Raw genomic sequence first — 26,470 nt, 5'->3', positions numbered from 1 at the left:
TTAAGAAAATGATTCTAATTTTTTATTATTAACTTGCATACTTCTCATTTAAGCAAATACTTCATTAAAACTATAAAACATGATTTATATGATAATTTTGACGAATATTAAATATATATTTTTTGATCTGCTTATAAAACAAACAATTATCAAGTTAATCTCTTGAAACCTGGACCACTATATTAAGAAAATGATTCTAATTTATTATTATTAACTTGCATACATCTCGTTTAAGCAGATACTTCTTTAAAACTATAAAACATGATTTTATATGATAATTTTGACAAATATTAAATATTTATTTTTTGATCTTCTTATAAAACAAACAATTATCAAGTTAATCTCTTGAAACCTGGACCATTATATTAAGAAAATGATTCTAATTTATTATTATTATTTTTCATACATCTCATTTAAGCAGATACTTCATTAAAACTATAAAACATGATTTTATATGATCATTTTGACAAATATTAAATAATAATTTTTTGATCTGCTTATAAAACAAACAATTATCAAGTTAATCTCTTGAAACCGGGACCATTATATTAAGAAAATGATTCTAATTTATTATTATTATTTTTCATACATCTCATTTAAGCAGATACTTCATTAAAACTATAAAACATGATTTTATATGATAATTTTGACGTATATTAAAAATTTATTTTTTGATCTGCTTATAAAACATTGAGTTATCGAGTCATTCTCCAATTATTATATTTATTTAACTGGATAAATTTTTTTAGATCCAAATACAGCAGATATTCAAGGGATGCTGAAACATTATTTGGTATTCAAACAACTCTGGAAAAGTATGAACATCAAATTTTGAAAATAAACTAACGAATACTGATTATAATGAATTTATTCAATTTACATGTAATGGTTATTGAATATAATTTATAGAATATTAATGTAGTGATACAATAGATATTTGTTAATACAGTGAATAAATGATTATTAAACACCTGAGAACTTTTAATTTTCATTCTTAAAATTTGTCTTAGCTATAAAAATCATATTATTTTTATTACATTTATATGATAATTTTGTTGAATATAACAAATTCATACATTTAACTGCTTATAAAATATTTTATTCTCAAGTACGTGTTTTGAAACCTTGACTGTTATATTATGAAAATTATTCCATTTTATCATTTATAACTTTCATATGGTTTGTTTAACCAGATAATATTACTTCATAAGAACTTTAACAAATTATTTTATATGTTAATTTTGACGAATTATACAATTTATATTTTTTTCATATTGAATAGAAGAAAATTTAAGTTATTGTTCGAGCGTATTATTTATTTTACATTCAAATTCAACAAAATAATTTGGTAGATTTGTACTATCTTTTATGGCTTATCATAATTATTATTTCTTATCATCTGTTATATGATTATATTTCATATCACTTTGCTGTTTTACAATGGTATTTGCATTTAAGTTTTAACTGAAAATTGTTTTTAAATATTTTGTATTAAGAATAAAGTTGTTCAGATAGTTATTGTTTGATTGTTTCCGTTACTGACTTATTCAGTATTTTCCAAATACTAGTTATCATATAAAGATTTTCGTTCTAATTATGGTGTGTAGTAGTGACATTGTTTACTCCAACTATACGCATATATAACTGACTACAATATTTTCAGATTGCAATACAGCAGACAATGAAAGCCATGGTGAGACATGAATTCGCGATTCTATCAGTTTGGAAAATATAAACATCCTATGATGAAACTGGACTAGAAGATACTGATAATAATAATTGTTTTATTCAACGTACGTGTAGAGCTTATAATAGAATATAATTTATAGAAAATTAATTGTTATGTAACAAAATGTTAATGTCATGAAATCCTGACAATAGGACTAAGTAAATGATTCTTATTTACTATAATTAACTTTCATACAATTCATTTAACTTGATACTTCATAAACACTAAAAAACATGATTTTATATGATCATTTTGACGAATATCAAAAATTCATGTTTTAAACTGCTTATAAAGCACTGAGTTATCGAGTCATTCTGTAATCATTATATATATTTAACTGATTAAATTTTTTTAGATGGCAATACAGCAGATGACTCAAGGAATGCTGAGACATTTATTTGTATGCATACAACTTTGGGAAAGTATGAACATCCAATTTTGAAAATGAACTAATGAATACTGATTATAATGAATTTATGCAATTTACATGTAATGGTTATTAGGTATTGTTGATATAAAATTAATAGCAATGTATCTAAAAGTTACTCAAATGCTTCCCTGACCATAATATTAATTAAATTATTTAATTTATTATTATTAACTTGCATACATTTCATTTAAGCAGATACTTTATAAACACTATAAAACATGATTTTATATGATAATTTTGACGTATATTAAAAATTTATTTTTTGATCTGCTTATAAAACAAACAATTCTCAAGTTAATCTCTTGAAACCTGGACCACTATATTAAGAAAATGATTCTAATTTTTTATTATTAACTTGCATTCAATTCGTTTAAGCAGATACTTCATTAAAACTATAAAACATGATTTTATATGATAATTTTGACAAATATTAAATATTTATTTTTTGATCTGCTTATAAAACAAACAATTATCAAGTTAAACTCTTGAAACCTGGACCACTATATTAAGAAAATGATTCTAATTTATTATTATTAACTTGCATACATCTCATTTAAGCAGATACTTCATTAAAACTATAAAACATGATTTTATATGATAATTTTGACAAATATTAAATATTAATTTTTTGATCTGCTTATAAAACAAACAATTATCAAGTTAATCTCTTGAAACCTGGACCACTATATTAAGAAAATGATTCTAATTTTTTATTATTAACTTGCATACTTCTCATTTAAGCAAATACTTCATTAAAACTATAAAACATGATTTTATATGATAATTTTGACGAATATTAAATATTTATTTTTTGATCTGCTTATAAAACAAACAATTATCAAGTTAATCTCTTAAAACCTGGACCACTATATTAAGAAAATGATTCTTATTTATTATTATTAACTTGCATACATCTCATTTAAGCAGATACTTCATTAAATCTATAAAACATGATTTTATATGATAATTTTGACAAATATTAAATATTAATTTTTTGATCTGCTTATAAAACAAACAATTATCAAGTTAATCTCTTGAAACCGGGACCATTATATTAAGAAAATGATTCTAATTTATTATTATTATTTTTCATACATCTCATTTAAGCAGATACTTCATTAAAACTATAAAACATGATTTTATATGATAATTTTGACGTATATTAAAAATTAATTTTTTGATCTGCTTATAAAACATTGAGTTATCGAGTCATTCTCCAATTATTATATTTATTTAACTGGATAAATTTTTTTAGATCTAAATACAGCAGATATTCAAGGGATGCTGAAACATTATTTGGTATTCAAACAACTCTGGAAAAGTATGAACATCAAATTTTGAAAATAAACTAACGAATACTGATTATAATGAATTTATGCAATTTACATGTAATGGTTATTGAATATAATTTATAGAATATTAATGTAGTGATACAATAGATATTTGTTAATACAGTGAATAAATGATTATTAAACACCTGAGAACTTTTAATTTTCATTCTTAAAATTTGTCTTAGCTATAAAAATCATATTATTTTTATTACATTTATATGATAATTTTGTTGAATATAACAAATTCATACATTTAACTGCTTATAAAATATTTTATTCTCAAGTACGTGTTTTGAAACCTTGACTGTTATATTATGAAAATTATTCCATTTTATCATTTATAACTTTCATATGGTTTGTTTAACCAGATAATATTACTTCATAAGAACTTTAACAAATTATTTTATATGTTAATTTTGACGAATTATACAATTTATATTTTTTTCATATTGAATAGAAGAAAATTTAAGTTATTGTTCGAGCGTATTATTTATTTTACATTCAAATTCAACAAAATAATTTGGTAGATTTGTACTATCTTTTATGGCTTATCATAATTATTATTTCTTATCATCTGTTATATGATTATATTTCATATCACTTTGCTGTTTTACAATGGTATTTGCATTTAAGTTTTAACTGAAAATTGTTTTTAAATATTTTGTATTAAGAATAAAGTTGTTCAGATAGTTATTGTTTGATTGTTTCCGTTACTGACTTATTCAGTATTTTCCAAATACTAGTTATCATATAAAGATTTTCGTTCTAATTATGGTGTGTAGTAGTGACATTGTTTACTCCAACTATACGCATATATAACTGACTATAATATTTTCAGATTGCAATACAGCAGACAATGAAAGCCATGGTGAGACATGAATTCGCGATTCTATCAGTTTGGAAAATATAAACATCCTATGATGAAACTGGACTAGAAGATACTGATAATAATAATTGTTTTATTCAACGTACGTGTAGAGCTTATAATAGAATATAATTTATAGAAAATTAATAGTTATGTAACAAAATGTTAATGTCATGAAATCCTGACAATAGGACTAAGTAAATGATTCTTATTTACTATAATTAACTTTCATACAATTCATTTAACTTGATACTTCATAAACACTAAAAAACATGATTTTATATGATCATTTTGACGAATATCAAAAATTCATGTTTTAAACTGCTTATAAAGCACTGAGTTATCGAGTCATTCTGTAATTATTATATATATTTAACTGATTAAATTTTTTTAGATGGCAATACAGCAGATGACTCAAGGAATGCTGAGACATTTATTTGTATGCATACAACATTGGGAAAGTATGAACATCCAATTTTGAAAATGAACTAACGAATACTGATTATAATGAATTTATGCAATTTACATGTAATGGTTATTAGGTATTGTTGATATAAAATTAATAGCAATGTATCTAAAAGTTACTCAAATGCTTCCCTGACCATAATATTAATTAAATTATTTAATTTATTATTATTAACTTGCATACATTTCATTTAAGCAGATACTTTATAAACACTATAAAACATGATTTTATATGATAATTTTGACGTATATTAAAAATTTATTTTTTGATCTGCTTATAAAACAAACAATTCTCAAGTTAATCTCTTGAAACCTGGACCACTATATTAAGAAAATGATTCTAATTTTTTATTATTAACTTGCATTCAATTCATTTAAGCAGATTTTTCATTAAAACTATAAAACATGATTAAATATGATAATTTTGACGAATATTAAATATTTATGTTTTGATCTTCTTATAAAACAAACAATTCTCAAGATAATCTCTTGAAACCTGGACCACTATATTAAGAAAATGATTCTAATTTTTTATTATTAACTTGCATACTTCTCATTTAAGCAAATACTTCATTAAAACTATAAAACATGATTTATATGATAATTTTGACGAATATTAAATATATATTTTTTGATCTGCTTATAAAACAAACAATTATCAAGTTAATCTCTTGAAACCTGGACCACTATATTAAGAAAATGATTCTAATTTATTATTATTAACTTGCATACATCTCGTTTAAGCAGATACTTCTTTAAAACTATAAAACATGATTTTATATGATAATTTTGACAAATATTAAATATTTATTTTTTGATCTTCTTATAAAACAAACAATTATCAAGTTAATCTCTTGAAACCTGGACCATTATATTAAGAAAATGATTCTAATTTATTATTATTATTTTTCATACATCTCATTTAAGCAGATACTTCATTAAAACTATAAAACATGATTTTATATGATCATTTTGACAAATATTAAATATTAATTTTTTGATCTGCTTATAAAACAAACAATTATCAAGTTAATCTCTTGAAACCGGGACCATTATATTAAGAAAATGATTCTAATTTATTATTATTATTTTTCATACATCTCATTTAAGCAGATACTTCATTAAAACTATAAAACATGATTTTATATGATAATTTTGACGTATATTAAAAATTTATTTTTTGATCTGCTTATAAAACATTGAGTTATCGAGTCATTCTCCAATTATTATATTTATTTAACTGGATAAATTTTTTTAGATCCAAACACAGCAGATATTCAAGGGATGCTGAAACATTATTTGGTATTCAAACAACTCTGGAAAAGTATGAACATCAAATTTTGAAAATAAACTAACGAATACTGATTATAATGAATTTATGCAATTTACATGTAATGGTTATTGAATATAATTTATAGAATATTAATGTAGTGATACAATAGATATTTGTTAATACAGTGAATAAATGATTATTAAACACCTGAGAACTTTTAATTTTCATTCTTAAAATTTGTCTTAGCTATAAAAATCATATTATTTTTATTACATTTATATGATAATTTTGTTGAATATAACAAATTCATACATTTAACTGCTTATAAAATATTTTATTCTCAAGTACGTGTTTTGAAACCTTGACTGTTATATTATGAAAATTATTTCATTTTATCATTTATAACTTTCATATGTTTTGTTTAACCAGATATTATTACTTCATAAGAACTTTAACAAATTATTTTATATGTTAATTTTGACGAATTATACAATTTATATTTTTTTCATATTGAATAGAAGAAAATTTAAGTTATTGTTCGAGTGTATTATTTATTTTACATTCAAATTCAACAAAATAATTTGGTAGATTTGTACTATCTTTTATGGCTTATCATAATTATTATTTCTTATCATCTGTTATATGATTATATTTCATATCAATTTGCTGTTTTACAATGGTATTTGCATTTAAGTTTTAACTGAAAATTGTTTTTAAATATTTTGTATTAAGAATAAAGTTGTTCAGATAGTTATTGTTTGATTGTTTCCGTTACTGACTTATTCAGTATTTTCCAAATACTAGTTATCATATAAAGATTTTCGTTCTAATTATGGTGTGTAGTAGTGACATTGTTTACTCCAACTATACGCATATATAACTGACTACAATATTTTCAGATTGCAATACAGCAGACAATGAAAGCCATGGTGAGACATGAATTCGCGATTCTATCAGTTTGGAAAATATAAACATCCTATGATGAAACTGGACTAGAAGATACTGATAATAATAATTGTTTTATTCAACGTACGTGTAGAGCTTATAATAGAATATAATTTATAGAAAATTAATAGTTATGTAACAAAATGTTAATGTCATGAAATCCTGACAATAGGACTAAGTAAATGATTCTTATTTACTATAATTAACTTTCATACAATTCATTTAACTTGATACTTCATAAACACTAAAAAACATGATTTTATATGATCATTTTGACGAATATCAAAAATTCATGTTTTAAACTGCTTATAAAGCACTGAGTTATCGAGTCATTCTGTAATTATTATATATATTTAACTGATTAAATTTTTTTAGATGGCAATACAGCAGATGACTCAAGGAATGCTGAGACATTTATTTGTATGCATACAACTTTGGGAAAGTATGAACATCCAATTTTGAAAATGAACTAACGAATACTGATTATAATGAATTTATGCAATTTACATGTAATGGTTATTAGGTATTGTTGATATAAAATTAATAGCAATGTATCTAAAAGTTACTCAAATGCTTCCCTGACCATAATATTAATTAAATTATTTAATTTATTATTATTAACTTGCATACATTTCATTTAAGCAGATACTTTATAAACACTATAAAACATGATTTTATATGATAATTTTGACGTATATTAAAAATTTATTTTTTGATCTGCTTATAAAACAAACAATTCTCAAGTTAATCTCTTGAAACCTGGACCACTATATTAAGAAAATGATTCTAATTTTTTATTATTAACTTGCATTCAATTCATTTAAGCAGATTTTTCATTAAAACTATAAAACATGATTAAATATGATAATTTTGACGAATATTAAATATTTATGTTTTGATCTTCTTATAAAACAAACAATTCTCAAGATAATCTCTTGAAACCTGGACCACTATATTAAGAAAATGATTCTAATTTTTTATTATTAACTTGCATACTTCTCATTTAAGCAAATACTTCATTAAAACTATAAAACATGATTTATATGATAATTTTGACGAATATTAAATATATATTTTTTGATCTGCTTATAAAACAAACAATTATCAAGTTAATCTCTTGAAACCTGGACCACTATATTAAGAAAATGATTCTAATTTATTATTATTAACTTGCATACATCTCGTTTAAGCAGATACTTCTTTAAAACTATAAAACATGATTTTATATGATAATTTTGACAAATATTAAATATTTATTTTTTGATCTGCTTATAAAACAAACAATTATCAAGTTAATCTCTTGAAACCTGGACCACTATATTAAGAAAATGATTCTTATTTTTTATTATTAACTTGCATACATTTCATTTAAGCAGATACTTTATAAACACTATAAAACATGATTTTATATGATAATTTTGACAAATATTAAATATTAATTTTTTGATCTGCTTATAAAACAAACAATTATCAAGTTAATCTCTTGAAACCTGGACCATTATATTAAGAAAATGATTCTAATTTATTATTATTATTTTTCATACATCTCATTTAAGCAGATACTTCATTAAAACTATAAAACATGATTTTATATGATCATTTTGACAAATATTAAATAATAATTTTTTGATCTGCTTATAAAACAAACAATTATCAAGTTAATCTCTTGAAACCGGGACCATTATATTAAGAAAATGATTCTAATTTATTATTATTATTTTTCATACATCTCATTTAAGCAGATACTTCATTAAAACTATAAAACATGATTTTATATGATAATTTTGAAGTATATTAAAAATTTATTTTTTGATCTGCTTATAAAACATTGAGTTATCGAGTCATTCTCCAATTATTATATTTATTTAACTGGATAAATTTTTTTAGATCCAAATACAGCAGATATTCAAGGGATGCTGAAACATTATTTGGTATTCAAACAACTCTGGAAAAGTATGAACATCAAATTTTGAAAATAAACTAACGAATACTGATTATAATGAATTTATGCAATTTACATGTAATGGTTATTGAATATAATTTATAGAATATTAATGTAGTGATACAATAGATATTTGTTAATACAGTGAATAAATGATTATTAAACACCTGAGAACTTTTAATTTTCATTCTTAAAATTTGTCTTAGCTATAAAAATCATATTATTTTTATTACATTTATATGATAATTTTGTTGAATATAACAAATTCATACATTTAACTGCTTATAAAATATTTTATTCTCAAGTACGTGTTTTGAAACCTTGACTGTTATATTATGAAAATTATTTCATTTTATCATTTATAACTTTCATATGTTTTGTTTAACCAGATATTATTACTTCATAAGAACTTTAACAAATTATTTTATATGTTAATTTTGACGAATTATACAATTTATATTTTTTTCATATTGAATAGAAGAAAATTTAAGTTATTGTTCGAGTGTATTATTTATTTTACATTCAAATTCAACAAAATAATTTGGTAGATTTGTACTATCTTTTATGGCTTATCATAATTATTATTTCTTATCATCTGTTATATGATTATATTTCATATCAATTTGCTGTTTTACAATGGTATTTGCATTTAAGTTTTAACTGAAAATTGTTTTTAAATATTTTGTATTAAGAATAAAGTTGTTCAGATAGTTATTGTTTGATTGTTTCCGTTACTGACTTATTCAGTATTTTCCAAATACTAGTTATCATATAAAGATTTTCGTTCTAATTATGGTGTGTAGTAGTGACATTGTTTACTCCAACTATACGCATATATAACTGACTACAATATTTTCAGATTGCAATACAGCAGACAATGAAAGCCATGGTGAGACATGAATTCGCGATTCTATCAGTTTGGAAAATATAAACATCCTATGATGAAACTGGACTAGAAGATACTGATAATAATAATTGTTTTATTCAACGTACGTGTAGAGCTTATAATAGAATATAATTTATAGAAAATTAATTGTTATGTAACAAAATGTTAATGTCATGAAATCCTGACAATAGGACTAAGTAAATGATTCTTATTTACTATAATTAACTTTCATACAATTCATTTAACTTGATACTTCATAAACACTAAAAAACATGATTTTATATGATCATTTTGACGAATATCAAAAATTCATGTTTTAAACTGCTTATAAAGCACTGAGTTATCGAGTCATTCTGTAATCATTATATATATTTAACTGATTAAATTTTTTTAGATGGCAATACAGCAGATGACTCAAGGAATGCTGAGACATTTATTTGTATGCATACAACTTTGGGAAAGTATGAACATCCAATTTTGAAAATGAACTAACGAATACTGATTATAATGAATTTATGCAATTTACATGTAATGGTTATTAGGTATTGTTGATATAAAATTAATAGCAATGTATCTAAAAGTTACTCAAATGCTTCCCTGACCATAATATTAATTAAATTATTTAATTTATTATTATTAACTTGCATACATTTCATTTAAGCAGATACTTTATAAACACTATAAAACATGATTTTATATGATAATTTTGACGTATATTAAAAATTTATTTTTTGATCTGCTTATAAAACAAACAATTCTCAAGTTAATCTCTTGAAACCTGGACCACTATATTAAGAAAATGATTCTAATTTTTTATTATTAACTTGCATTCAATTCATTTAAGCAGATTTTTCATTAAAACTATAAAACATGATTAAATATGATAATTTTGACGAATATTAAATATTTATGTTTTGATCTTCTTATAAAACAAACAATTCTCAAGATAATCTCTTGAAACCTGGACCACTATATTAAGAAAATGATTCTAATTTTTTATTATTAACTTGCATACTTCTCATTTAAGCAAATACTTCATTAAAACTATAAAACATGATTTATATGATAATTTTGACGAATATTAAATATATATTTTTTGATCTGCTTATAAAACAAACAATTATCAAGTTAATCTCTTGAAACCTGGACCACTATATTAAGAAAATGATTCTAATTTATTATTATTAACTTGCATACATCTCGTTTAAGCAGATACTTCTTTAAAACTATAAAACATGATTTTATATGATAATTTTGACAAATATTAAATATTTATTTTTTGATCTGCTTATAAAACAAACAATTATCAAGTTAATCTCTTGAAACCTGGACCACTATATTAAGAAAATGATTCTTATTTTTTATTATTAACTTGCATACATTTCATTTAAGCAGATACTTTATAAACACTATAAAACATGATTTTATATGATAATTTTGACAAATATTAAATATTAATTTTTTGATCTGCTTATAAAACAAACAATTATCAAGTTAATCTCTTGAAACCTGGACCATTATATTAAGAAAATGATTCTAATTTATTATTATTATTTTTCATACATCTCATTTAAGCAGATACTTCATTAAAACTATAAAACATGATTTTATATGATCATTTTGACAAATATTAAATAATAATTTTTTGATCTGCTTATAAAACAAACAATTATCAAGTTAATCTCTTGAAACCGGGACCATTATATTAAGAAAATGATTCTAATTTATTATTATTATTTTTCATACATCTCATTTAAGCAGATACTTCATTAAAACTATAAAACATGATTTTATATGATAATTTTGAAGTATATTAAAAATTTATTTTTTGATCTGCTTATAAAACATTGAGTTATCGAGTCATTCTCCAATTATTATATTTATTTAACTGGATAAATTTTTTTAGATCCAAATACAGCAGATATTCAAGGGATGCTGAAACATTATTTGGTATTCAAACAACTCTGGAAAAGTATGAACATCAAATTTTGAAAATAAACTAACGAATACTGATTATAATGAATTTATGCAATTTACATGTAATGGTTATTGAATATAATTTATAGAATATTAATGTAGTGATACAATAGATATTTGTTAATACAGTGAATAAATGATTATTAAACACCTGAGAACTTTTAATTTTCATTCTTAAAATTTGTCTTAGCTATAAAAATCATATTATTTTTATTACATTTATATGATAATTTTGTTGAATATAACAAATTCATACATTTAACTGCTTATAAAATATTTTATTCTCAAGTACGTGTTTTGAAACCTTGACTGTTATATTATGAAAATTATTTCATTTTATCATTTATAACTTTCATATGTTTTGTTTAACCAGATATTATTACTTCATAAGAACTTTAACAAATTATTTTATATGTTAATTTTGACGAATTATACAATTTATATTTTTTTCATATTGAATAGAAGAAAATTTAAGTTATTGTTCGAGTGTATTATTTATTTTACATTCAAATTCAACAAAATAATTTGGTAGATTTGTACTATCTTTTATGGCTTATCATAATTATTATTTCTTATCATCTGTTATATGATTATATTTCATATCAATTTGCTGTTTTACAATGGTATTTGCATTTAAGTTTTAACTGAAAATTGTTTTTAAATATTTTGTATTAAGAATAAAGTTGTTCAGATAGTTATTGTTTGATTGTTTCCGTTACTGACTTATTCAGTATTTTCCAAATACTAGTTATCATATAAAGATTTTCGTTCTAATTATGGTGTGTAGTAGTGACATTGTTTACTCCAACTATACGCATATATAACTGACTACAATATTTTCAGATTGCAATACAGCAGACAATGAAAGCCATGGTGAGACATGAATTCGCGATTCTATCAGTTTGGAAAATATAAACATCCTATGATGAAACTGGACTAGAAGATACTGATAATAATAATTGTTTTATTCAACGTACGTGTAGAGCTTATAATAGAATATAATTTATAGAAAATTAATAGTTATGTAACAAAATGTTAATGTCATGAAATCCTGACAATAGGACTAAGTAAATGATTCTTATTTACTATAATTAACTTTCATACAATTCATTTAACTTGATACTTCATAAACACTAAAAAACATGATTTTATATGATCATTTTGACGAATATCAAAAATTCATGTTTTAAACTGCTTATAAAGCACTGAGTTATCGAGTCATTCTGTAATTATTATATATATTTAACTGATTAAATTTTTTTAGATGGCAATACAGCAGATGACTCAAGGAATGCTGAGACATTTATTTGTATGCATACAACTTTGGGAAAGTATGAACATCCAATTTTGAAAATGAACTAACGAATACTGATTATAATGAATTTATGCAATTTACATGTAATGGTTATTAGGTATTGTTGATATAAAATTAATAGCAATGTATCTAAAAGTTACTCAAATGCTTCCCTGACCATAATATTAATTAAATTATTTAATTTATTATTATTAACTTGCATACATTTCATTTAAGCAGATACTTTATAAACACTATAAAACATGATTTTATATGATAATTTTGACGTATATTAAAAATTTATTTTTTGATCTGCTTATAAAACAAACAATTCTCAAGTTAATCTCTTGAAACCTGGACCACTATATTAAGAAAATGATTCTAATTTTTTATTATTAACTTGCATTCAATTCATTTAAGCAGATACTTCATTAAAACTATAAAACATGATTTTATATGATAATTTTGACAAATATTAAATATTTATTTTTTGATCTGCTTATAAAACAAACAATTATCAAGTTAAACTCTTGAAACCTGGACCACTATATTAAGAAAATGATTCTAATTTATTATTATTAACTTGCATACATCTCATTTAAGCAGATACTTCATTAAAACTATAAAACATGATTTTATATGATAATTTTGACAAATATTAAATATTAATTTTTTGATCTGCTTATAAAACAAACAATTATCAAGTTAATCTCTTGAAACCTGGACCACTATATTAAGAAAATGATTCTAATTTTTTATTATTAACTTGCATACTTCTCATTTAAGCAAATACTTCATTAAAACTATAAAACATGATTTTATATGATAATTTTGACAAATATTAAATATTTATTTTTTGATCTGCTTATAAAACAAACAATTATCAAGTTAATCTCTTGAAACCTGGACCACTATATTAAGAAAATGATTCTTATTTTTTATTATTAACTTGCATACATTTCATTTAAGCAGATACTTTATAAACACTATAAAACATGATTTTATATGATAATTTTGACAAATATTAAATATTAATTTTTTGATCTGCTTATAAAACAAACAATTATCAAGTTAATCTCTTGAAACCTGGACCATTATATTAAGAAAATGATTCTAATTTATTATTATTATTTTTCATACATCTCATTTAAGCAGATACTTCATTAAAACTATAAAACATGATTTTATATGATCATTTTGACAAATATTAAATAATAATTTTTTGATCTGCTTATAAAACAAACAATTATCAAGTTAATCTCTTGAAACCGGGACCATTATATTAAGAAAATGATTCTAATTTATTATTATTATTTTTCATACATCTCATTTAAGCAGATACTTCATTAAAACTATAAAACATGATTTTATATGATAATTTTGAAGTATATTAAAAATTTATTTTTTGATCTGCTTATAAAACATTGAGTTATCGAGTCATTCTCCAATTATTATATTTATTTAACTGGATAAATTTTTTTAGATCCAAATACAGCAGATATTCAAGGGATGCTGAAACATTATTTGGTATTCAAACAACTCTGGAAAAGTATGAACATCAAATTTTGAAAATAAACTAACGAATACTGATTATAATGAATTTATGCAATTTACATGTAATGGTTATTGAATATAATTTATAGAATATTAATGTAGTGATACAATAGATATTTGTTAATACAGTGAATAAATGATTATTAAACACCTGAGAACTTTTAATTTTCATTCTTAAAATTTGTCTTAGCTATAAAAATCATATTATTTTTATTACATTTATATGATAATTTTGTTGAATATAACAAATTCATACATTTAACTGCTTATAAAATATTTTATTCTCAAGTACGTGTTTTGAAACCTTGACTGTTATATTATGAAAATTATTTCATTTTATCATTTATAACTTTCATATGTTTTGTTTAACCAGATATTATTACTTCATAAGAACTTTAACAAATTATTTTATATGTTAATTTTGACGAATTATACAATTTATATTTTTTTCATATTGAATAGAAGAAAATTTAAGTTATTGTTCGAGTGTATTATTTATTTTACATTCAAATTCAACAAAATAATTTGGTAGATTTGTACTATCTTTTATGGCTTATCATAATTATTATTTCTTATCATCTGTTATATGATTATATTTCATATCAATTTGCTGTTTTACAATGGTATTTGCATTTAAGTTTTAACTGAAAATTGTTTTTAAATATTTTGTATTAAGAATAAAGTTGTTCAGATAGTTATTGTTTGATTGTTTCCGTTACTGACTTATTCAGTATTTTCCAAATACTAGTTATCATATAAAGATTTTCGTTCTAATTATGGTGTGTAGTAGTGACATTGTTTACTCCAACTATACGCATATATAACTGACTACAATATTTTCAGATTGCAATACAGCAGACAATGAAAGCCATGGTGAGACATGAATTCGCGATTCTATCAGTTTGGAAAATATAAACATCCTATGATGAAACTGGACTAGAAGATACTGATAATAATAATTGTTTTATTCAACGTACGTGTAGAGCTTATAATAGAATATAATTTATAGAAAATTAATTGTTATGTAACAAAATGTTAATGTCATGAAATCCTGACAATAGGACTAAGTAAATGATTCTTATTTACTATAATTAACTTTCATACAATTCATTTAACTTGATACTTCATAAACACTAAAAAACATGATTTTATATGATCATTTTGACGAATATCAAAAATTCATGTTTTAAACTGCTTATAAAGCACTGAGTTATCGAGTCATTCTGTAATCATTATATATATTTAACTGATTAAATTTTTTTAGATGGCAATACAGCAGATGACTCAAGGAATGCTGAGACATTTATTTGTATGCATACAACTTTGGGAAAGTATGAACATCCAATTTTGAAAATGAACTAATGAATACTGATTATAATGAATTTATGCAATTTACATGTAATGGTTATTAGGTATTGTTGATATAAAATTAATAGCAATGTATCTAAAAGTTACTCAAATGCTTCCCTGACCATAATATTAATTAAATTATTTAATTTATTATTATTAACTTGCATACATTTCATTTAAGCAGATACTTTATAAACACTATAAAACATGATTTTATATGATAATTTTGACGTATATTAAAAATTTATTTTTTGATCTGCTTATAAAACAAACAATTCTCAAGTTAATCTCTTGAAACCTGGACCACTATATTAAGAAAATGATTCTAATTTTTTATTATTAACTTGCATTCAATTCATTTAAGCAGATTTTTCATTAAAACTATAAAACATGATTAAATATGATAATTTTGACGAATATTAAATATTTATGTTTTGATCTTCTTATAAAACAAACAATTCTCAAGATAATCTCTTGAAACCTGGACCACTATATTAAGAAAATGATTCTAATTTTTTATTATTAACTTGCATACTTCTCATTTAAGCAAATACTTCATTAAAACTATAAAACATGATTTATATGATAATTTTGACGAATATTAAATATATATTTTTTGATCTGCTTATAAAACAAACAATTATCAAGTTAATCTCTTGAAACCTGGACCACTATATTAAGAAAATGATTCTAATTTATTATTATTTACTTGCATACATCTCGTTTAAGCAGATACTTCTTTAAAACTATAAAACATGATTTTATATGATAATTTTGACAAATATTAAATATTTATTTTTTGATCTTCTTATAAAACAAACAATTATCAAGTTAATCTCTTGAAACCTGGACCACTATATTAAGAAAATGATTCTAATTTTTTATTATTAACTTGCATACATTTCATTTAAGCAGATACTTTATAAACACTATAAAACATGATTTTATATGATAATTTTGACAAATATTAAATATTAATTTTTTGATCTGCTTATAAAACAAACAATTATCAAGTTAATCTCTTGAAACCTGGACCATTATATTAAGAAAATGATTCTAATTTATTATTATTATTTTTCATACATCTCATTTAAGCAGATACTTCATTAAAACTATAAAACATGATTTTATATGATCATTTTGACAAATATTAAATATTAATTTTTTGATCTGCTTATAAAACAAACAATTATCAAGTTAATCTCTTGAAACCGGGACCATTATATTAAGAAAATGATTCTAATTTATTATTATTATTTTTCATACATCTCATTTAAGCAGATACTTCATTAAAACTATAAAAACATGATTTTATATGATAATTTTGACGTATATTAAAAATTTATTTTTTGATCTGCTTATAAAACATTGAGTTATCGAGTCATTCTCCAATTATTATATTTATTTAACTGGATAAATTTTTTTAGATCCAAATACAGCAGATATTCAAGGGATGCTGAAACATTATTTGGTATTCAAACAACTCTGGAAAAGTATGAACATCAAATTTTGAAAATAAACTAACGAATACTGATTATAATGAATTTATGCAATTTACATGTAATGGTTATTGAATATAATTTATAGAATATTAATGTAGTGATACAATAGATATTTGTTAATACAGTGAATAAATGATTATTAAACACCTGAGAACTTTTAATTTTCATTCTTAAAAATTGTCTTAGCTATAAAAATCATATTATTTTTATTACATTTATATGATAATTTTGTTGAATATAACAAATTCATACATTTAACTGCTTATAAAATATTTTATTCTCAAGTACGTGTTTTGAAACCTTGACTGTTATATTATGAAAATTATTCCATTTTATCATTTATAACTTTCATATGGTTTGTTTAACCAGATATTATTACTTCATAAGAACTTTAACAAATTATTTTATATGTTAATTTTGACGAATTATACAATTTATATTTTTTTCATATTGAATAGAAGAAAATTTAAGTTATTGTTCGAGTGTATTATTTATTTTACATTCAAATTCAACAAAATAATTTGGTAGATTTGTACTATCTTTTATGGCTTATCATAATTATTATTTCTTATCATCTGTTATATGATTATATTTCATTTCACTTTGCTGTTTTACAATGGTATTTGCATTTAAGTTTTAACTGAAAATTGTTTTTAAATATTTTGTATTAAGAATAAAGTTGTTCAGATAGTTATTGTTTGATTGTTTCCGTTACTGACTTATTCAGTATTTTCCAAATACTAGTTATCATATAAAGATTTTCGTTCTAATTATGGTGTGTAGTAGTGACATTGTTTACTCCAACTATACGCATATATAACTGACTACAATATTTTCAGATTGCAATACAGCAGACAATGAAAGCCATGGTGAGACATGAATTCGTGATTCTATCAGTTTGGAAAATATAAACATCCTATGATGAAACTGGACTAGAAGATACTGATAATAATAATTGTTTTATTCAACGTACGTGTAGAGCTTATAATAGAATATAATTTATAGAAAATTAATTGTTATGTAACAAAATGTTAATGTCATGAAATCCTGACAATAGGACTAAGTAAATGATTCTTATTTACTATAATTAACTTTCATACAATTCATTTAACTTGATACTTCATAAACACTAAAAAACATGATTTTATATGATCATTTTGACGAATATCAAAAATTCATGTTTTAAACTGCTTATAAAGCACTGAGTTATCGAGTCATTCTGTAATCATTATATATATTTAACTGATTAAATTTTTTTAGATGGCAATACAGCAGATGACTCAAGGAATGCTGAGACATTTATTTGTATGCATACAACTTTGGGAAAGTATGAACATCCAATTTTGAAAATGAACTAATGAATACTGATTATAATGAATTTATGCAATTTACATGTAATGGTTATTAGGTATTGTTGATATAAAATTAATAGCAATGTATCTAAAAGTTACTCAAATGCTTCCCTGACCATAATATTAATTAAATTATTTAATTTATTATTATTAACTTGCATACATTTCATTTAAGCAGATACTTTATAAACACTATAAAACATGATTTTATATGATAATTTTGACGTATATTAAAAATTTATTTTTTGATCTGCTTATAAAACAAATAATTCTCAAGTTAATCTCTTGAAATCTGGACCACTATATTAAGAAAATGATTCTAATTTTTTATTATTAACTTGCATTCAATTCATTTAAGCAGATACTTCATTAAAACTATAAAACATGATTTTATATGATAATTTTGACAAATATTAAATATTAATTTTTTGATCTGCTTATAAAACAAACAATTATCAAGTTAAACTCTTGAAACCTGGACCACTATATTAAGAAAATGATTCTAATTTATTATTATTAACTTGCATACATCTCATTTAAGCAGATACTTCATTAAAACTATAAAACATGATTTTATATGATAATTTTGACAAATATTAAATATTAATTTTTTGATCTGCTTATAAAACAAACAATTATCAAGTTAATCTCTTGAAACCTGGACCACTATATTAAGAAAATGATTCTAATTTTTTATTATTAACTTGCATACTTCTCATTTAAGCAAATACTTCATTAAAACTATAAAACATGATTTTATATGATAATTTTGACGAATATTAAATATTTATTTTTTGATCTGCTTATAAAACAAACAATTATCAAGTTAATCTCTTAAAACCTGGACCACTATATTAAGAAAATGATTCTTATTTATTATTATTAACTTGCATACATCTCATTTAAGCAGATACTTCATTAAATCTATAAAACATGATTTTATATGATAATTTTGACAAATATTAAATATTTATTTTTTGATCTGCTTATAAAACAAACAATTATCAAGTTAATCTCTTGAAACCTGGACCACTATATTAAGAAAATGATTCTAATTTATTATTATTAACTTGCATACATCTCGTTTAAGCAGATACTTCATTAAAACTATAAAACATGATTTTATATGATAATTTTGACAAATATTAAATATTAATTTTTTGATCTGCTTATAAAACAAACAATTATCAAGTTAATCTCTTGAAACCGGGACCATTATATTAAGAAAATGATTCTAATTTATTATTATTATTTTTCATACATCTCATTTAAGCAGATACTTCATTAAAACTATAAAACATGATTTTATATGATAATTTTGACGTATATTAAAAATTTATTTTTTGATCTGCTTATAAAACATTGAGTTATCGAGTCATTCTCCAATTATTATATTTATTTAACTGGATAAATTTTTTTAGATCTAAATACAGCAGATATTCAAGGGATGCTGAAACATTATTTGGTATTCAAACAACTCTGGAAAAGTATGAACATCAAATTTTGAAAATAAACTAACGAATACTGATTATAATGAATTTATGCAATTTACATGTAATGGTTATTGAATATAATTTATAGAATATTAATGTAGTGATACAATAGATATTTGTTAATACAGTGAATAAATGATTATTAAACACCTGAGAACTTTTAATTTTCATTATTAAAATTTGTCTTAGCTATAAAAATCATATTATTTTTATTACATTTATATGATAATTTTGTTGAATATAACAAATTCATACATTTAACTGCTTATAAAATATTTTATTCTCAAGTACGTGTTTTGAAACCTTGACTGTTATATTATGAAAATTATTCCATTTTATCATTTATAACTTTCATATGGTTTGTTTAACCAGATAATATTACTTCATAAGAACTTTAACAAATTATTTTATATGTTAATTTTGACGAATTATACAATTTATATTTTTTTCATATTGAATAGAAGAAAATTTAAGTTATTGTTCGAGCGTATTATTTATTTTACATTCAAATTCAACAAAATAATTTGGTAGATTTGTACTATCTTTTATGGCTTATCATAATTATTATTTCTTATCATCTGTTATATGATTATATTTCATATCACTTTGCTGTTTTACAATGGTATTTGCATTTAAGTTTTAACTGAAAATTGTTTTTAAATATTTTGTATTAAGAATAAAGTTGTTCAGATAGTTATTGTTTGATTGTTTCCGTTACTGACTTATTCAGTATTTTCCAAATACTAGTTATCATATAAAGATTTTCGTTCTAATTATGGTGTGTAGTAGTGACATTGTTTACTCCAACTATACGCATATATAACTGACTATAATATTTTCAGATTGCAATACAGCAGACAATGAAAGCCATGGTGAGACATGAATTCGCGATTCTATCAGTTTGGAAAATATAAACATCCTATGATGAAACTGGACTAGAAGATACTGATAATAATAATTGTTTTATTCAACGTACGTGTAGAGCTTATAATAGAATATAATTTATAGAAAATTAATAGTTATGTAACAAAATGTTAATGTCATGAAATCCTGACAATAGGACTAAGTAAATGATTCTTATTTACTATAATTAACTTTCATACAATTCATTTAACTTGATACTTCATAAACACTAAAAAACATGATTTTATATGATCATTTTGACGAATATCAAAAATTCATGTTTTAAAACTGCTTATAAAGCACTGAGTTATCGAGTCATTCTGTAATTATTATATATATTTAACTGATTAAATTTTTTTAGATGGCAATACAGCAGATGACTCAAGGAATGCTGAGACATTTATTTGTATGCATACAACTTTGGGAAAGTATGAACATCCAATTTTGAAAATGAACTAACGAATACTGATTATAATGAATTTATGCAATTTACATGTAATGGTTATTAGGTATTGTTGATATAAAATTAATAGCAATGTATCTAAAAGTTACTCAAATGCTTCCCTGACCATAATATTAATTAAATTATTTAATTTATTATTATTAACTTGCATACATTTCATTTAAGCAGATACTTTATAAACACTATAAAACATGATTTTATATGATAATTTTGACGTATATTAAAAATTTATTTTTTGATCTGCTTATAAAACAAACAATTCTCAAGTTAATCTCTTGAAACCTGGACCACTATATTAAGAAAATGATTCTAATTTTTTATTATTAACTTGCATTCAATTCATTTAAGCAGATTTTTCATTAAAACTATAAAACATGATTAAATATGATAATTTTGACGAATATTAAATATTTATGTTTTGATCTTCTTATAAAACAAACAATTCTCAAGATAATCTCTTGAAACCTGGACCACTATATTAAGAAAATGATTCTAATTTTTTATTATTAACTTGCATACTTCTCATTTAAGCAAATACTTCATTAAAACTATAAAACATGATTTATATGATAATTTTGACGAATATTAAATATATATTTTTTGATCTGCTTATAAAACAAACAATTATCAAGTTAATCTCTTGAAACCTGGACCACTATATTAAGAAAATGATTCTAATTTATTATTATTAACTTGCATACATCTCGTTTAAGCAGATACTTCTTTAAAACTATAAAACATGATTTTATATGATAATTTTGACAAATATTAAATATTTATTTTTTGATCTTCTTATAAAACAAACAATTATCAAGTTAATCTCTTGAAACCTGGACCATTATATTAAGAAAATGATTCTAATTTATTATTATTATTTTTCATACATCTCATTTAAGCAGATACTTCATTAAAACTATAAAACATGATTTTATATGATCATTTTGACAAATATTAAATATTAATTTTTTGATCTGCTTATAAAACAAACAATTATCAAGTTAATCTCTTGAAACCGGGACCATTATATTAAGAAAATGATTCTAATTTATTATTATTATTTTTCATACATCTCATTTAAGCAGATACTTCATTAAAACTATAAAACATGATTTTATATGATAATTTTGACGTATATTAAAAATTTATTTTTTGATCTGCTTATAAAACATTGAGTTATCGAGTCATTCTCCAATTATTATATTTATTTAACTGGATAAATTTTTTTAGATCCAAACACAGCAGATATTCAAGGGATGCTGAAACATTATTTGGTATTCAAACAACTCTGGAAAAGTATGAACATCAAATTTTGAAAATAAACTAACGAATACTGATTATAATGAATTTATGCAATTTACATGTAATGGTTATTGAATATAATTTATAGAATATTAATGTAGTGATACAATAGATATTTGTTAATACAGTGAATAAATGATTATTAAACACCTGAGAACTTTTAATTTTCATTCTTAAAATTTGTCTTAGCTATAAAAATCATATTATTTTTATTACATTTATATGATAATTTTGTTGAATATAACAAATTCATACATTTAACTGCTTATAAAATATTTTATTCTCAAGTACGTGTTTTGAAACCTTGACTGTTATATTATGAAAATTATTTCATTTTATCATTTATAACTTTCATATGTTTTGTTTAACCAGATATTATTACTTCATAAGAACTTTAACAAATTATTTTATATGTTAATTTTGACGAATTATACAATTTATATTTTTTTCATATTGAATAGAAGAAAATTTAAGTTATTGTTCGAGTGTATTATTTATTTTACATTCAAATTCAACAAAATAATTTGGTAGATTTGTACTATCTTTTATGGCTTATCATAATTATTATTTCTTATCATCTGTTATATGATTATATTTCATATCAATTTGCTGTTTTACAATGGTATTTGCATTTAAGTTTTAACTGAAAATTGTTTTTAAATATTTTGTATTAAGAATAAAGTTGTTCAGATAGTTATTGTTTGATTGTTTCCGTTACTGACTTATTCAGTATTTTCCAAATACTAGTTATCATATAAAGATTTTCGTTCTAATTATAGTGTGTAGTAGTGACATTGTTTACTCCAACTATACGCATATATAACTGACTACAATATTTTCAGATTGCAATACAGCAGACAATGAAAGCCATGGTGAGACATGAATTCGCGATTCTATCAGTTTGGAAAATATAAACATCCTATGATGAAACTGGACTAGAAGATACTGATAATAATAATTGTTTTATTCAACGTACGTGTAGAGCTTATAATAGAATATAATTTATAGAAAATTAATAGTTATGTAACAAAATGTTAATGTCATGAAATCCTGACAATAGGACTAAGTAAATGATTCTTATTTACTATAATTAACTTTCATACAATTCATTTAACTTGATACTTCATAAACACTAAAAAACATGATTTTATATGATCATTTTGACGAATATCAAAAATTCATGTTTTAAACTGCTTATAAAGCACTGAGTTATCGAGTCATTCTGTAATTATTATATATATTTAACTGATTAAATTTTTTTAGATGGCAATACAGCAGATGACTCAAGGAATGCTGAGACATTTATTTGTATGCATACAACTTTGGGAAAGTATGAACATCCAATTTTGAAAATGAACTAACGAATACTGATTATAATGAATTTATGCAATTTACATGTAATGGTTATTAGGTATTGTTGATATAAAATTAATAGCAATGTATCTAAAAGTTACTCAAATGCTTCCCTGACCATAATATTAATTAAATTATTTAATTTATTATTATTAACTTGCATACATTTCATTTAAGCAGATACTTTATAAACACTATAAAACATGATTTTATATGATAATTTTGACGTATATTAAAAATTTATTTTTTGATCTGCTTATAAAACAAACAATTCTCAAGTTAATCTCTTGAAACCTGGACCACTATATTAAGAAAATGATTCTAATTTTTTATTATTAACTTGCATTCAATTCATTTAAGCAGATACTTCATTAAAACTATAAAACATGATTTTATATGATAATTTTGACAAATATTAAATATTTATTTTTTGATCTGCTTATAAAACAAACAATTATCAAGTTAAACTCTTGAAACCTGGACCACTATATTAAGAAAATGATTCTAATTTATTATTATTAACTTGCATACATCTCATTTAAGCAGATACTTCATTAAATCTATAAAACATGATTTTATATGATAATTTTGACAAATATTAAATATTTATTTTTTGATCTGCTTATAAAACAAACAATTATCAAGTTAATCTCTTGAAACCTGGACCACTATATTAAGAAAATGATTCTAATTTTTTATTATTAACTTGCATTCAATTCATTTAAGCAGATTTTTCATTAAAACTATAAAACATGATTAAATATGATAATTTTGACGAATATTAAATATTTATGTTTTGATCTTCTTATAAAACAAACAATTCTCAAGATAATCTCTTGAAACCTGGACCACTATATTAAGAAAATGATTCTAATTTTTTATTATTAACTTGCATACTTCTCATTTAAGCAAATACTTCATTAAAACTATAAAACATGATTTATATGATAATTTTGACGAATATTAAATATATATTTTTTGATCTGCTTATAAAACAAACAATTATCTAGTTAATCTCTTGAAACCTGGACCACTATATTAAGAAAATGATTCTAATTTATTATTATTAACTTGCATACATCTCGTTTAAGCAGATACTTCTTTAAAACTATAAAACATGATTTTATATGATAATTTTGACAAATATTAAATATTTATTTTTTGATCTTCTTATAAAACAAACAATTATCAAGTTAATCTCTTGAAACCTGGACCATTATATTAAGAAAATGATTCTAATTTATTATTATTATTTTTCATACATCTCATTTAAGCAGATACTTCATTAAAACTATAAAACATGATTTTATATGATCATTTTGACAAATATTAAATATTAATTTTTTGATCTGCTTATAAAACAAACAATTATCAAGTTAATCTCTTGAAACCGGGACCATTATATTAAGAAAATGATTCTAATTTATTATTATTATTTTTCATACATCTCATTTAAGCAGATACTTCATTAAAACTATAAAACATGATTTTATATGATAATTTTGACGTATATTAAAAATTTATTTTTTGATCTGCTTATAAAACATTGAGTTATCGAGTCATTCTCCAATTATTATATTTATTTAACTGGATAAATTTTTTTAGATCCAAACACAGCAGATATTCAAGGGATGCTGAAACATTATTTGGTATTCAAACAACTCTGGAAAAGTATGAACATCAAATTTTGAAAATAAACTAACGAATACTGATTATAATGAATTTATGCAATTTACATGTAATGGTTATTGAATATAATTTATAGAATATTAATGTAGTGATACAATAGATATTTGTTAATACAGTGAATAAATGATTATTAAACACCTGAGAACTTTTAATTTTCATTCTTAAAATTTGTCTTAGCTATAAAAATCATATTATTTTTATTACATTTATATGATAATTTTGTTGAATATAACAAATTCATACATTTAACTGCTTATAAAATATTTTATTCTCAAGTACGTGTTTTGAAACCTTGACTGTTATATTATGAAAATTATTTCATTTTATCATTTATAACTTTCATATGTTTTGTTTAACTAGATATTATTACTTCAT

Source organism: Rhopalosiphum padi, unplaced genomic scaffold (genome assembly GCF_020882245.1).
Source record: "Rhopalosiphum padi isolate XX-2018 unplaced genomic scaffold, ASM2088224v1 scaffold1, whole genome shotgun sequence".
Taxonomy (NCBI): domain Eukaryota; kingdom Metazoa; phylum Arthropoda; class Insecta; order Hemiptera; family Aphididae; genus Rhopalosiphum; species Rhopalosiphum padi.
The sequence above is the reverse complement of the archived record's forward strand: the minus strand, read 5'-3'. Positions refer to the sequence as shown.